General features: G+C 46.5%; 1 non-coding gene across 3 annotated transcripts in view; it reads left to right on the plus strand.

Annotated features, from left to right (window-relative positions):
• The window catches only part of LOC104913812, a 55,162-nt gene that overhangs the window by 13,153 nt on the left and 28,494 nt on the right, over positions 1-13,515 (plus strand). For all 3 annotated transcript variants that reach the window (XR_004161740.1, XR_004161741.1, XR_004161742.1), the window contains exons 3-4: positions 11,797-11,944; positions 12,803-12,913. This is a non-coding gene — a transcript (uncharacterized LOC104913812). The remainder of the gene's footprint in view (positions 1-11,796; positions 11,945-12,802; positions 12,914-13,515) is intronic.

Genomic DNA, 13,515 nt, shown 5'->3' on the forward strand with positions numbered 1-13,515 from the left:
CAAGACTTTGGCAGGGGAGCAGCAGCCATCACCTCTGCTGTGCCAAGAGCAAAGACACACTGTTATCCCAACTTGGGAGTTTCCAGAAGCTGGTTTTGCTGTGGGGGAAATTTGTTCTGTGTGTGGGGAGAAGGAGTAAGGCTGATGGGATAGCAGGGCTGAATAATGCAGAGCCCTTTACCACTCCTGTTGCATAGGAATGATTCCCACATCCTGAAGGCAAAGCAGAGAGAATCAGCTTTGAAGAGCAACTGCAGCAGTATTGCAGCAAATCAGAAATAATATTGCTACTTACAGAAGAGTTCTAGTGAGATGCTTTTCTGGCCGATCATCTAGCTATTGGTCATCTAATATCTGCTTGATCTGTTCTTGTAGTTATCTCACAGAACTTTCTGGGGGAATATCCTGGGCTTTCCCCCACTTGGAGTTGCTGCCCTGACAGCAGCCTCCCTTCATGCTGGCTGCAGCATCTCTGCTCACCCTGGCAGGGTCCGACCAGCCTGTGCTGTGCCCTCCACTCCTTCCCACTGCCCACACAGGGCATGGGAGTGCCACAAACCTGGCCCAAAGGGTTTGCTACATCTTTGACTTGCTGTGCTTTTCGCAGGGTCCTTTGCTCTCCAGCCTGCACCATTTTCTTCTTTGTGTAGGACGGAGTTTAACACCCTCTCCTTTGTAAAACCTTGAATTAAAAAACGCAGTGTCTTAAAAGGCTTAGGTGGGATTATGAAGCACAAACCTCTTATGCATAGAGCTAATACTAAGTAAGCTTTTCTAAATTATCAGCTAAGTGATGTATTACCATGAGAGCTCTCCTATCACTCTCATCTGAGCTGGCTTCTTTGAAGAGATATTATAGAATTTGGTTGTATTGACTTCCACTAGGACCTGAGACTTTAATGCCTTTTTGGTCTTCTGATGTTCCACGCATAATTTCGAAAAACATTTACCACCCTTTCAAGCCAAAACCAGTGCTGGTGTAAGCAGGTGTAGTTTCAGTTGCTTCAGTAGATCTGTGCCAAACTACAGCGATTGCAAATCTGGAGGCAGCGTTTGTCAGCAGGGCAGTGAGAAGACCTTGACTCATTCCAGCACTGTCACTAACCTTCTGTGGGACTTTACCAGCAGCTGTGCTTTCCCCACCAAGACTAACTCGTGGCACTTAGAAAATAAGACTTCTAGATAAGGTCTTTTATTATTATTTTATGCAGATATTAGGCTAAGGGGTTACAGTTGTCCTACTTATGTCAAGCTGTGACCTGTAATGTCACTTGCATTGCATAACTCAATATGAAAAAAGCTCTTCTGCCCATGCAGAAGAGATTTGGAGATGAGGAGAAAGCACTTTCACCTTTGTGCCTCCTTGCCATGCCTTGGTGTGGTCCCATTTAGGAGATGTTTGTTAGCAGAAGTGCATTACAGTGTATCATGGATATCTGGAGCTGCATGGAGCAGTTTCTTTTCCTGCTCTTGCAGGTTCTCGTTACATCTTTTAAAACTCACAGCAAAGAGAAGGAGCTGATAGAATAATTTTTGATCTGGAAAATGAAATCTGACATAACCAGTAGTTATATTTTTCTTATTCCCAGGTAGTTTGCCTAAAGGCTGCTTTTAAATAATTCTTGCTTTTCACCTCCTGAGAAATAATCTATTTGCCTGTGAATTAATTAGGCAGTGTTATGAAAACCCTCTAGAGACTTTGAAAGCTGCTGATCTAACTTTTTAAAATACGTAGTGGGCCTGATTCTTAGGCCAGCCAGTGGGGATTCTGCTTTTAACTTTGGCAGGAACAGGAACGAGTGTTTTATGTGCAAAAAACAGTGTACCCACTAAAGGGTAATAGATGCTGCTCTTTCTGCTTTTCTGGCATCTATTGCTCTCATGTCTCGAGTCTCATGGTATCGAGGGAGCGCGTCCTTTCTTATTTCACCTTCCATTGTACAGCTCAGTGTGCATCTCTGCTGTTTGTTGAGCAGATGCATGCAGGGAGTTGGGTGCTCTCTGCAATGGGTGACTGATGGGCAGGAGCAGGGCTGCTGTGCAGGGGGGTCAGCAGTTGTTCCAGGCATGGTAGCGAGGTGTCAGCTACTCTGGCACTTGCTAACTTAAGTCAGCATCAACCTTGTAAAATACTTTTTAACAACATCTTAGTTTTTGTTAATCTAGAAGATGAAAATTAATTTTAGGTTCATTTATGTGAAAATGATTTTTGGTCTCAAATGAACAGCCGTTCATTCATTGGATGGAAATTGTCAATACATGTCTGTTTGTAGGGTGATTTAAAAACTTTTATTTGATGAAATAGAAGTGGGTAGAAGAACTAGAAGAGTTTCCAGGCTCATAAGTTTTTCAGTAAGCTGGGCTTTATGGCCTAGATGGTCTCTGTCTGTTCTACGTTTCTTTGTTCTCACATTCCTGACTTCACCTGTTGCCAGTGGCATTATCACCGATACAAGTCAGGACAAGGATTAGATCAAAAGATGCACTAAGAACCAAAAGATGTCTCTGAGTGAGATTTGGAGCTCAGATTAGGAGATCTAAACACCTGCGTGTCTTCCAGGTTTGTGTACAGCTAGCATTATACTGAAGGGTTCTCTCAGAGAGCTCTGGGGGGTTTGTGGTCAGCGTGACGTTGGGCAGAGCTGTCTCATGAAGCCATACTGCTTATTTTCTGAGTGACACAGCCTAGAAATGGATGAATTTGCAGTATGGGCCAGAGAAGAAAGACTCGTTTTAGGAGTTATGTCAAACCTCATTATTCTGCATTTTTCTGCTGGCTCTTAGAAATATCAAAATCCTGTGATTACTGATGCCTTTCTTGTTTAAAACTTGAAACCAAACTTCTTATACAGGTGTGCTGTACTCCCTCCTCTCCCTCTGTGCTCCATGACTTTGGGGTGTAGCTGTGCTTTTCACCAGCTCTCCCAGCTCAGCACACCAGCCTGTGTTTGCTCAGCTGCTGCACTGCTCTGCCACTGCTGCCTGGGGAAGGGAAGGCAGGCAGTCACAAGAAAGCCCAGACTGCGAGGAATGTTTTATTGTTATCAAGTCTGATGAGCTCCAGCTCTCCCTTGAAAATTAAGAGATGTGATGCCTTCTCTATAAAATTTATGGGAATTTGGAAGGTTCCTGGAGAGCTCAGTGATTTGGGAGGTGTGGGCTCAGGAGCTAACTCCAAAACCAAGCAAAAATATATAGGGAAAGGAACAAAAGGCTGCGGGCCACAGAGCTGTTCTCTGGCACGTCCTTCTGTCAGCTGCTGTCAAAAGTTTTAATTGTTTGCTCATACACATTTTATACCCTGTATTTTTGCTAGCACAAATGACTTCCTAAGACAGAGAGGTCAGTTACTTGTGTTCCTGGCATCAGCTTGGTCTTGCATGTCAGTCTGCCCTGGGAGGTTTTCGAAGTCAGTGTGCTCTCCCTGCTCTCTATCAAGCCTGAATTTTCAGTTGGGAAAAAACAAAAAAAAAAACACACATTTCTGTGGGCAAAGTCCAAAGACTTACAGCTTTATTTACAGTTTAGTGACCATCTCCAGACGTGCAGCTCATCACTCACAGTGCCTTGGGTGTGTTTCCACTTCCTAACTCAGTGAGGACTCTTTACAGTGTTATCAGCAGAAGAAATAAAAGAGCAGGATTGGAACTACCATTAAAGTCAATGGCAAAGCTCCCACGGACTTCAGTGGACCAGCATTTTACTCAGTACTTCATACAAGGAGCTCAAAGCACATTGTTGCATGGGCAGCTCTGTGGGCTCTGGCAGTACCTGGGGTACTTTTCCTGTGCTGATAAAACACAATTCAGTCTTTGTCACTTCTGTCACTGTTTTCTGCCTTTAGGCCTCTGCTTTCTCTATGGCTCTTGGTCATTATTTTGCTTCCTTCTAGCTCTTGATCTGAAGGATGTCTGTGGACTTTCCCATGGCTACAAAAGAGGATTGGGATTTGAATTCATAGATTGGGTCAGAGTTGAAAGCTATAGGCCAGCACTCGTTCTGAGCCAGCAGGTCACTGAGAATTAACAAATTATACAGTTAATAGAAGAAATGGAAGGATCCTTCTGTTCCCTCCACACAACAGCTTTCTTTGCCCTCCACCCAGTTAAGTTGTGAAATTCTGGGCAGATTGTATGTACATACGCCCACCATGCCTGCTATATAAAGATATACACATACGTAACACCCTGCATGAGCATGTACCTCACATGGTACACGGGTTTGGTAATATTTCCAGCAATTAATCTCCCTGTTTCTGAGTTTGTACAGATTTCTGTCTAATCTCCTGGAAGATTATTTCTTTCTCTATCCTGAGTGCCAGTGATATGCAAAGGCCAAATTGCACAGCGCACTGCCCTTTGGGAACAGACTACTGCTTAAAAGCCTTCCAGATCTTGGCTATCACAGGAGACTATATTTGGAAGGATGGGAAAGCAACATGAGAGGCACATGGAGCAAAAGCTATGAGCATCAGCAGTTTACTACAAGTAAACAGTTTCACTTCTCTAGCTGTTGTATTCACTGTCTTGTAAATAGGGTCTGACTACAGTAAGATAACAAAGCAGGAGGCTAAACCTGTCTTCTGTCACAGTTTTGTTACAAACTGCCAATAGGCTCATGTCAGCCATTGTTTCATCCTACTGTGATCAACCATTGCAATGTTTACGTTGCCCTGCATAGTCTTTTGCTTTGCTGGAGAAGGAAAGTCACCGGTCTCACTCCTTGTTATTGCAGGGATGTGCAAAAAGAGGACTTAGTTGTCTGGGATCAGGAGTGTTACAAATCACTCTACACCTGTCCTCTGCGTTTTGGAGAACAGGGCATTTCTGTCTGTCTTTTGATATCCTGGTCATTGCGAGGCAGACAGCTCTGGCTGTGGTTTCTCCTGTTCTGTTCAGAAGAGAGCTGTGTTATCTGGAAACTGATGGTGCACTCTTGTCCAATAGCATCTGCTTTCCCTGAATAATTGTGGATGTTTCCACTTCTCCACTCATCCCTCTAGGCACCTTGCAGTCATAAATCGCAATGCTGGAGCAAATGGAGTCATGCTTAGGGAATGATCTCCCCTCTGAAGGTGAATCCTGATACCTGACGTATGAGAAGACCAGGCACATGCTAAAAATTCCTTGCTAATTTAAGTTGCTAGTTCATCAAAAACATCCTCCCAAACATGCACAGGATGTATTAAGTTATGGTGTAGTAAGCGATCAGCTTGTCATACTGACATTTCTGCTCCTTGCCTGGACTTCATTATCTTTCTCAAGAAATCAGATCTGTTAATATCACCCAGCCATAAATTTGTGTAACTGGAAACCTCTCTCCAGGCAGACAAACATATGAGGACAACTGAGCATTGCTGTTCTCTGAAGGCTGATATATAAATACATACTGAACAGACTAACACCATCTCTTCCCTGTCTCAGGTCCAATGAAGTCTTAGCTTTCAGATCTCTCTTTTTTTTTTCTTTCCCTCCTGTTTGAGCCTTGGCCCAGTCACATTTTTGCATGGGCACACAGCGAGTTATGAATTGGATTATCTTTTGGGCTATCAGATGAGGAGATTTAATTATGTGTAAGTCACCTCATGGTGTTACCTTGCCATTTATGGTTCTACTTGGAAGAGCTCAGAGATGTTCATCCAGCAGCAGGGGAGGTTCCAGCTGTGTCAGAATGCAGTCTCTGTGCATGTTGTTGCTTTGGTGACTTACAGACCAGAAATGAGAGTTACTTAGAAGTGAAACATCCCATGTATTGAATCACCCAAACAGGTAGATGCCACTAATGGTAAAGCCTTTCACGTTCCTTAAGTTGTCTACTCAAGTTCTCGAGGGCTCTGAGCAGCACAGTAGCTCAGAATCTATGACTGGCTTCTTGGTGTGGTGTCAGTAGGGATGGAGAGCGGAGTCACTCCATGCAGTGTGAGGAAGGAGCATCTGGGCTGATCTCCTGCTGATGTTATCATGGGCCGAGATTTTCTTGCAGCTGATGAAATGTGTAGCAGAGCTTCTCATAGTGCAATAATTTGCTACAGTCACTACTGTTATCTTGAAAATGCAGTGCAGTGGGGAATCATTTACCTGGTACCGGATGCTCTTGGACTTTCTTAGGAGGTGAATTTTGGGGCCTAGTTTCAAAATATTGAGGTGAATTTTGATGTTTGCTGTAGCTATTGTTAAGGAGAATCTGTATAAACTGCCTCCTGTGTTTTGCAGAGATCATGGCAGTCCATATTCTGCTTTATCTGGCTTCGTACCGAGGCATTATCGCACACGATTGTCTCTTATATTTGCAATCTTGGCTCATTAAAGTGGTGATTTGATAAGGTGGGTTATCGTCTTTACCTTGAGGGATCTCTCCTGGGCTGATATATTGGCATTGTGGACAGAGCAGTGGATACATCCTGTTGTCAGTGAGTGCTGCAGCACGTCCCATGCTGCAGTGGATGGGTGCCCACCTCGTGCACAGCCTGCCAGCCCCAGCACCTTGTGTGTGTGCTTGGCAGGAGCCTCCAGGGAGTTTCCTGGGAAAAGGCTGGGGCAGGGGGAGAGTTTGGGAAGGCTTCTGAGAAGTCCCTTTGTGGCAACATCCCCTGCCTCCTCACAGGCACTGGTGGGAGCTCCTAAGAGGGAGAGCAACTGGGTGAGGCTGCAGAGGTCCACGTGGGCATCCTGGTAAGTTTCCCTTTGGGAGAAATCAGGACTATACATGTGGAGCTGAGAGGGGTTATTTCAGCCTAGCAGCAAGGCAGGGCCTTGGCTGAAGGGACCCAAGAGATGGAAGTGCCCCTTTCCAGCGGCACAGATCTGCTGTGTCCCCACAGAAACAAGCGTTGGGGATATCCCAGAGCAATGGCAGTGCTGCTGAGCAGGGCTGTCCTGGGAGCACTGCAGGGCAAGTAACTGCATGGGAGCTCCTGTCCCATCACGTCCTCTGCCTGCTTGAGAAACCTGCCTATAATCCTGCCCAGCACTCTGAACAGTGTTTTCCACACAAGTCTGTTTTAGAGATTAATTAGTAGCATACAGTGTAAGTATTTTTGGAGTGAGATAAAGAGCTATTTGTGGGGAGGGCAATAGAAGCAGTCCCCATGAGCTCAGGACTGTTGCAGGGTGTGCAGCATGGCTGCTGCAGGAGGGCAGGAATGCAGCAGTGCAGCCTCTTCCTGAGATCCCCCATGCAGCAAAGTGATGGCAAAGCACCACCTGCTCCTCCCTGGTGATAGAAAGACAGGTTAAATAATTAATAATTATCTAAGTCTCAGTGTGACTGCTAAATAATTTTCAGTTCAACATTATGTAAATTTTAAGTGATTTTTTTTTTTTTTAACTGGTCATGCATAATAAATACCTGTGGTGGTTAATTTTTCACCCTCAGAGTTTAATTAAGAGCATTCAGGATGTTTGGGCTGATACACTGTCCTATAATCACAGCCCAAGATGCTGGAAAATCACTGCCTGCCTTTCAGATCAGATGGTGATGCACTGGGGGAGGGAGCCTTACTCACAGGGACTCACCCAAGCTGTCCTCATCAGGAAGGCTCTTTGGTCCTTGAGACACTGAAGTGATACATACTGGTTAGTAACATATGCAATTGTGTGTTTTTCTGTGTTTAAAACTAAGGAATAATGGCACTCCTGTGTAAGTTGTTGGTGTAACAACAGTACGGTTCTTGGAATAAATGGCATTGCTTTGCGTTAGCCTAATCCACCTTAAAAGAAAGCAACCAAACTGTCCAAAGGAACGAAGTAAATAGTATCAAGTCACATTTTATTTCGGAATAAATATGTCCAGGTGAGGCATTTTACAGGAGTAACTGTTGTGTGTGGGTGCACAACCTGTCTGTAGGAATCACCCCTCAGGCTCGGGCACGCCTGTGCTTCCCAGCATCAGCAGGAGTGCAGTGAGGGCACCACAGGGCAGTGGTGATTGTGATTATTATAATTGCTGCTTTTGCAGAGACATCAGAGCTCCTCCAAAACCCTTTGAGTCCAGCAGCAGGGATGCAGTTTTCATAGCGTGGAGCAGAATTAGCAGTGTGCTGATATCCTGGGAATACAAATTGTTGGGAAAGTGTGTCCTGTAGGGCTGTTCCTGGGATGCAAAGTTTTCCCTTTGGTTTTGGTGTCTTTCATGTGTCTGGGCTGTGCTCACCTCCAGCTTTGCCACAGGTTAGTGCAAGTCTGCAGGATGTGTCAGTGCACAGGATGGACCCTGACTCATGGGGAAAGCATGTTTGGAAAACGTTGCTGTATCCTACAAATCCTCGTTCTGCTTTTCTGTGAGAATTTTTTTTTTTTTCCATTTTAAATAAATTGTTTAGTAATAAAAGGTAATGCTGAAAGGAAATGGTGCAGGCGGGTCCTATAGAATTTCACACTGTATGTGTGAACAGAAACCCTTTTCAGGAGAGTCAGCTGGGTTTGGAAAAGAAAGGAGGTGGGAAGCAGTTTCCCTGATGCCCAGAAGGCCAGAATAGAAGGGCCACCTTGCTGAGCCTGCACAGCTACTCTTGCTATTCCAGAGTTACAAAAACAGAAGAGGATGCTGCTCTGCAGTACACATTCCCAAATCCTACTATTTTAATCCAGAACCAATTGTGTCTTTGTTCCAATTCTGCTGTAATCTGGGAAGGAGTTCAGTGACAGTTCTGCTTTAAATTCACACCCTGTGCTAACCCCAGTTAACTGACAATGATAGGCTATTTCAGTTTTTTCTTTCATTTTCATTGCTGTAAATCCAGAATAACACTGGTGAAATAAGCCAGTAGTTTTCAGTAATAGCTAAAACTAGAGTCATTTTAAAGGAATGACTGGATTTTATCGTGTGAACATGGCCCACAGTGTTTGAGAAGGTCTGAGTTAAGCAGACTGAATCACCCCTCGACTGCAGCATCTTTGGCAGCACTGCAGTGGGCAGCAGCTCTCACTGCGGTGTCAGGAAGAACTGAGCATCATGGCAATGATTAGCATCTAATCTAGCAGCTGGAGCAGGACCTAGGTGGGTTCTTGCATTAAGGAATTGCTTCTGGAGGCTGGGAAGGTTGGTGCTGCTCACTGTGCTCCATGAGGTTGGCACCCAGCTCCTTGAGCTTCTTTGTGGCTGGGGAATGCAGGCTCCATCCCAGGGGCATCTGAGGACTGCGTGCTGTGAGTGGCACAGGGAGCTCATGTCTTCTTCTGACATTAAAAGAAATGCAGGGATATGAGCGTACACTCAGGCATCTTGCTTAAATGTGGGTACTGCAAATGACTTTAGGCATACCCTAATTTTTTCTCAAAACTGAGAAACGGTTTAATCCTCCTTGGAAATCCATCAAAGGCTTGTGGTTTGTGCTGGAGAAAATGGCCAACTACTAGATGGATCTCTTCTGTAAGAACGTGATTTTCTCTGCTCTGTTCTTGGTGACTGATTCCTACATTGTGTGAGTTTGGATGTCAGTGCATAATGGAGCGTGGGGTTTTTCGTGCTGGAGTGGCTGTGAGCAGTGCTCCCATCCCAGCCATCACCCCAGCAACACAACAAAACCTGGGCTTTTACATCCCAACCCTGTAGCTCGGTGGAATCGCGGCTGATTGAGATGGTTGAACCACAGGAAGAATGAATTTGGCATTCTCATGGTAGGAAGAGGTCTGCTTGTAGCTCCATAACCTATAGTGTTCCCAGGGGCAGCGGGGCTCCAGCTGCATGCCGTGCTGCACATCCACCTCCCGCCCAGGCCCTGTGCTTCCCCACAGCTCAGACCCCACCAGCTCTGCCTTTCCCTGGCGTTTGGCTCCTCCCCAAGGAAAGTTCTTAGTTTCAACACTTGTGATCTTTAAATCCTCGATATAGATTCTGGCTTTGATGCTCGCTGATTTATTGCTCTCTGAAGCACCACGTTGATTCTTGCAGCCTCTGTGCAGGTAACGCACAGCAGCACAGAGGAAGGGACAGAGGCTGCGAGCTCTCTCTGGCAGCACACCCTCTGCAGCCTTTTTGCAGGCAACAGCTTCTGAGATTTTAATTCCTATTGTTGACTTTCCGGTCCCTTTCTTCGGCTTTTTAAATTTCCTTTTATTGTTTTAGCCTGTCTGCAAATATATTTGTTTTTCTTCCAAAAAGCCCTCACTTGCTCAATTAGCAGGAGAGCTCTTTGTAGAGCTCTGTAGCTCTGTCTTGGCATCGCCGAGTGCTTCTGGAGCGCTGGCTCCTCCCCAGAGAGGATTTACCCCTGCAATCCTCGAGCTGGGTATTGCTGTGCTCCTGCTGCAATATCGCTCTGCGGTGTCTTGCAGAAAAGCAGCTCTGGTGGCAGAGAGGTTTAAGCGTGTTGCCACAAATCAGGGCAATCCATACTGTCTCAGGATAAGAACTGCAATTTTGCTCCCTGCCCTGTTGGGTCAATAGTGCGTTTTCCCCACACATGGGCTCTTTCACCATCCAGATTTTTTATTGGCTTTTGTCTTGCTTAATGGCGTTGCCGCTTTGTTTAGAGCAGAGGTTATGAGGATACAAGTCGGACCTCTCGCACGCTGAGAAGCGGGGTGGCTGCCGCCTGTTGTAACCCCGGCAAACCCAGCAGCGCTCAGCCCGGTCCGGGCAGGCAGCAGCCAGCGGGGCCCGAACGCAGCCCGCACCGCTGCCTGCGAGCCATCCCTGCCCGCCCCGTGCCGGCCCCGGGCGCCAGAGGCTGCGCTCCCTGCAGGCGGCTTCCCCGCATTGCCTCCTTCCCCCGAGGAGCCGGGGAGCAAACGTTGCCCGAGCAGCTGCGGAGGCTTCTGCCATTAAATCTGAGTTCAGTCTTTGCCTGGACACAGGATAAAGATTTTTTCCTCTCGGGGATTGTGGCACTTTGTGTTGCTGTTTTCCCTGTTTTTGCGGTCTGTTTAAGCTGTGAGTTTTCCTATACCAGACGAGGGCTAGAGCCGAGAAGAAAACTCTTCACAGTGCTGCTTACAAAATCTTCATGGAGTTCAGGGGCTGTTTCAGCAAGTCATTCCCAAACAGTTCTCCACTATATATTGGTTCTCCCTGATTCCTCACCCACTCTTTATGCTATGGTGTGAGCCTGGGCTGGGCTGGCAGACTCGCAGCATCCCAGGCTCATTAGCCTCCATGTGTGACTGAATACTGTGACTCTGTGAGTGCCCTGAGCACAGGTAAATATTAGGACAGCTTCCGGAGCCCTGCAGCCTGGCTGACCTGCCTTGGCCTAAAGGTTGGGCAGGACTTGTTTTCTCAAGGCAGAAATGACACTGGAAGCTGCTGCACCCATCTCTTTCCTAGGGCCCATGTCCCTCAAGATCCCGTGGGCTCCTTTGAAGCTTCTGCCCCATGTGGGTGGGAAAGTTCATGGGCTTGTTCCTGGCACGGGGCTGACATTTGCCCTTGCTGGAGCTGGGAGCTGTAGGAGCTGGTTATTTGCTTTGTGTGATTGATCACATCTCTATGGCACATAGCACCGTGCTGCAAAATGGCTCTTTTATGTGTCACACTGACTCATAGTGTGACCTGATGTAAATGTAAGGGTGTATTTAACAACTGAAATTTACAGAGAACTGTGTTACTTTTCTTTTCTCAGAGCAAAGGGCCCTTGGCAGCTGATGGAACGGGGCAGAGTGCCCTGCAGGGCACACGGGGACCCTCATGATGGCTGTGGAAACTGTGCCATTAGCTGCTGGAGCACTCCTCACTTGCCCACATGCCTCACCCTTCAAAATCTGGGTGACTTATTGCTCGGAATTGGGCATCTAAACTGGATCCGACCCTGTATCTTCCTTTTCCCACCTGCCTTTTTCTATTTTGCTTTTATTCAAGGTTTGCCTTTTACTTCATTCAGCACCCAGCACGAAGTGAGGTCTTTGCACTCTGACTGGAGTCATTAGGCACTTGCTAAGCATTAACCCTGGGACCGTGGAACAGAGAAACCCAACTGGCTGGCATGGCTGCAGCTGCAGAAATGGAGGTACCAGAGGGGGGGCTTTATCCCATCAACACCTCCCTATCACTGCTGAAGTGATGCTACCCTTACACGTCAACACTGAAACATATCACTGCTACACATAGCCCCTTTACTGGCAACAAATGCCGCAGTGAAAGATGCCCTTTAATTAATGCACTTCGTAACAAATCATCTGAAAATGGATCTGTGCACGGGGCAGGCAGTCCTGTATGTGGGGCTGCCTGTGTGAGCGAGGCTCCTTTTGTGCATCGTTTGCAGGGTTGGATCCTGAGCATTTGTGTCGGGATGACAAAAGTTGGTTTCTGGATCTGCAGTCTCAGACCGTGTATCAGATGTGAAGAAGCCGGTGCCTTGCACACCAAAGCTGTTTCTGAGAATATCTGAGCTGCAGAATGATGCTGGCTGGGCTTGGATGTGTGCTGATACACTCTTGCTCATGATTCATGAATCACTCATGATTCCCATGATCCCAGCATGGAAATGTGCAAGAACTGCAGGCTGACAGTGATGAGCGAGTGAGGTGTACTTGAGCTCCTTTCCCATCATGAGAGAAGGGAAAAATGATCTTGTGCTCAAATCTTGAGTTAAAATGAATTCACGACTGTCTCAGGAAACTGAAAACAGCCTTGCCTGGAGTGATGTGCCTTGCTTTGCACAGGATTTAGTGCTTCTCTTAGCACCAGTGAAATCTGGCTGCACGCACCTCGGGCAGAGCCAAGGCACAGCACTTGGCACCCGTATTTGTCAGTGCTGTTACCCTGAGTCCTGCCTGGGGCTGGGCTGTAGAAAACAGATGATCCATCATCTTCTGCTTGTTTGTCCAGCTCTGCTGACTGCAGTGAAATGCTTTTGTTTTGCCAGGGAAGCCCGAGTGTTTCATGCACAGGCCAATCCCACGACCCCTGAGGATGTTGGCACCGGTGGGAATGCATTGCAGCCCTCCCCAGCTGCAGTCCCTGTGCACCTCAGAGGGTACGTTGCCCCTTTCTGTTCTTTAACAAACATCATAACTGAGAACTCTGCTGTACAGATGTGGTAACTCCATGTGACTCCTATGCATAAAACAGCCCCAAATCCCCTTGTGCAGCTCCTATCCCATGGTGAGTCCCAGCCATGCAGAATGCCTCACTCAGCACTCGCTGCTGTCAGGCCACTGCCGTTCCTTTAAGCAAGTACAGGTGTGACCTCGCCCATGAGAACTGGACCAGCACATGGATCCATAGGCTGTGAGTTGCCATTCGGGACTGGGAGTACAACAACAGCAGAGAGAACAGTAATTTCAGTGTAAGAGTTATGCAGAAAAACTGGGGAGAAGCAGTGTTTGTTTGAGATTGATCAGAACCATCTTTTATTTCAGTGTTTTCTGGAAGAGGAAAAAAAGCCAAAAAACCTCAAATCCTGCTGAAGGAAATCGTATTTTAGTTTGAAGCAAAATTTCATGTTATTTTGGAATGCACTTTTAGTTTTCAACCTTTTTTATTTGAAAAGTCAAAACGAAGTTTCATTTTGACACAGAAAATTGAAATGCTTTGTTTTGCAAATGTCAGAGCAAAATAGCTCAACGTCTTGATAAT

Source organism: Meleagris gallopavo, chromosome 20 (assembly GCF_000146605.3).
Source record: "Meleagris gallopavo isolate NT-WF06-2002-E0010 breed Aviagen turkey brand Nicholas breeding stock chromosome 20, Turkey_5.1, whole genome shotgun sequence".
NCBI lineage: Eukaryota > Metazoa > Chordata > Aves > Galliformes > Phasianidae > Meleagris > Meleagris gallopavo.